A 2783-nucleotide genomic window follows, 5' to 3' on the forward strand; every position below is an offset into this window, starting at 1 on the left:
CATGGTGACTAAATTGACGTTATAAACGCCGACTGTTTTCGTTGGCTTTGTCCTCATGACTTGCCACTGATAGTTATTCAGTGACATCTCCTCTATAAACTCATAGGCATCTTTCGGTGTTTTATTATTGATGGTTTCGCCCGCCGCTGTATCAACCATTTGCCGAGTCGAAGGATTCAGACCATTGTGAAATGTTTGTACTTGGAGCCAAAGTGGTAACCCATGGTGAGGGCACCTTCTCAGAAGGTCCTTGTATCTCTCCCATGGATCGTAGAGTGTTTCTAAATCCATCTGCACAAAAGAAGAGATATCATTACGTAATTTAGCTGTTTTAGCCGGCGAAAAATATTTTATTAAAAATTTTTCGATCATTTGTTCCCAAGTAGTAATTGAACCTCGTGATAACGAGTTCAACCATTGTTTAGCTTTGCTCCTCAATGAAAAGAGAAACAACCGAAGACGAATGGCATCATTAGAAATGCCATTGATTTTAAATGTATCACAAAATTCCAGAAAGATTGTTAAGTGAGAGTCGGGATCTTCATCCTGCAAACCATCAAACTGAACAAATTGTTGTATCATCTGAATAGTGTTAGGTTTTAATTCAAAAGTATTTGCAGCTATAGCAGGTCTAACTATACTAGATTCAGTTCCTATTAAAGAAGGTTTAGCATAATCATACATAGTGTGTGGAGTAGGATTTTGATTAGCCGCAATTGCAGGAGGTATCTTATTGCCTTGGTTTTCAGCCATCTCTTCGGTTGGGGTTGAGTATCGTCTTCTTGCTCGTTCTCTGTGTATCTTAAGCTGCGCCTTATTTCTCTTTGGTTTCTATGAACTGTACGATCGATTTCTTCGTTGAAAAGGAATGGTCCCGACGAGTTTCTTCTAGTCATAAACTATAAAAAAACCTGCCAAGAGAAGGAAAATGTAAGTTAATAAATAATAATAAAATTAAATTAAATTGCAAGAAAAATAAATGGCTAAAGTAATAAAAATTAAGCATTCCTAATATCTTAGTTCCCCGGCAACGACGCCAAAAACTTGATCGCATTATTTCGTGATAGGTTTTAAATATTTATAATTATTCGTTCTTGAACTAACTATTATCGCGATGTAGGCATGTGTACCTATCGAACAATAGTATAGTTTTAGCAAGACTGGATTGTCAAACCCAAAGGAACTAAAAGTACTAGTAATGACTGTCTTTTTATTATCTAGCCTAAGAATAATGAGATTTTGTTTTAATTAACTAATTATCTAAACTAAGAACTCAAAGAGTAAAGAATTGGGGAAATTGCTTTTGGGAAAAATCAATTGACTTAAGGCAATGCCTCAGGAAAAATCCACCTAGACTTTACTTCTTATTCTGTCTCTGAATCGGACGCTTTATTCATTCAAATTATTCTGTAGAGATCCCTAAGTTATGTTATTATCCCTATTGAAGACTAATAACGTTTAATCCCTAGATTGAATAACCGAGACTTTTCTCTAATTAACACTCTAGGGTTGCATTAACTCGATCTATGGATCCCCTTATTAGGTTTCACCTTAATCCGGTAAAATCTTTTCACCCTATGTCTAGGTGTGCAATCAACTCTGTTTAATTGTGATAAATGTACTTTTAGACAGGGTCTATTCCTCCTCTAAATAAGAACTTATCTTGAATCAGTATCATGGGATATCAAAACAAGAATTAAGAACACATAATTAAGAACAAGTTAAATATTTATCATACAATTCAGAAAATAATAACAAGATTCGTCTTAGGTTTCATTCCCCTTAGGTATTTAGGGGATTTAGTTCATAACTAAATAAGAAAACATCTCAGAAAAATAAAGAATACAAAACATAAAGAAAACCCAAAGCTCTTGAAGGGGAATTAAGGAGAGATCTTCAGTCTTGATGATGAATTCAGCTTTTGAGATGAATCAATCGGCTTCCTTGGAGTAATTCCTTACTCCCTATTCTGTGTCTCTCTTTTCTCCTCTTCTAGGGTGTATTTATAGGCTTTGGAATGCCTAGAAGCCCTCAGAATTAGCCTTTTCCGAATTGGACTCAACTGGGGCTCGGCAGGGACACGCCCGTGTTCGATTACTTCAAGCCGTATTCGAGCCTGCTAAACTGACAGGACCATGTGGTCTGCCCATGTGAGGGGGTCCAAGCCGTGTTGATTTCGTGCTTTGGCCCATTTTCTCCATTTTTGGTCTGTTTTTCATTGCTTTCGCTCTCCTATGCTCTCCTAAGTATAAAACATGAAATTAAAGCATTATGAGCATCGAATTCACCAATTCTAATGAGAAATCATCCATAAAATGCATTAAACATGGGGTAAAAATATGTATAATTTACGGTTTATCACATCTCCTCATTTTTCTCCCTGATAATTCCTTGATCTTTTCCTTAATTTTCTCTTCTGAACACTTCCCTTGGAGTCCATCTTCATGCCACTTCCATCCTTCTAGAAGGCCAAAATTAAACTTCTAAAAATACTAAGCTAGGATTTGAACCTTGGATCTCCTTGCCAGCTACTAACGCCACCTCCCTACTCTCTAAGTGGCGTCACTTAGCCACTCCTCCACAAGGCTTTTTGATGCTATTTTCCCCTATTTTTATTTAAAAGGCCACCTACTTGCCAACCCTGATTCTTTTAATAATTAAATTAAAATTCCTCCACCACAAAACTTGAACCCAGAACTTCTCCAGCATACCTAGACATTTCAAATTCCTTAAACCCTTAAAGCCAACATGTCATTTGTCATTTCTTTTCTCACTTAAAAATT

The 2783-nt window shown here is 36.4% G+C and overlaps 1 non-coding gene across 1 annotated transcript; it reads left to right on the forward strand.

Annotated features, from left to right (window-relative positions):
- The first annotated feature begins 217 nt into the window (after nucleotides 1–217).
- LOC121208625 (small nucleolar RNA R71) lies at nucleotides 218–324 on the forward strand. The gene has a single exon (XR_005903755.1). It is a non-coding gene; the product is annotated as a small nucleolar RNA R71 (small nucleolar RNA).
- The last annotated feature ends 2459 nt before the right edge of the window (nucleotides 325–2783 follow it).

Source organism: Gossypium hirsutum, chromosome A10, assembly GCF_007990345.1.
Source record: "Gossypium hirsutum isolate 1008001.06 chromosome A10, Gossypium_hirsutum_v2.1, whole genome shotgun sequence".
In the NCBI taxonomy this organism is placed as follows: domain Eukaryota; kingdom Viridiplantae; phylum Streptophyta; class Magnoliopsida; order Malvales; family Malvaceae; genus Gossypium; species Gossypium hirsutum.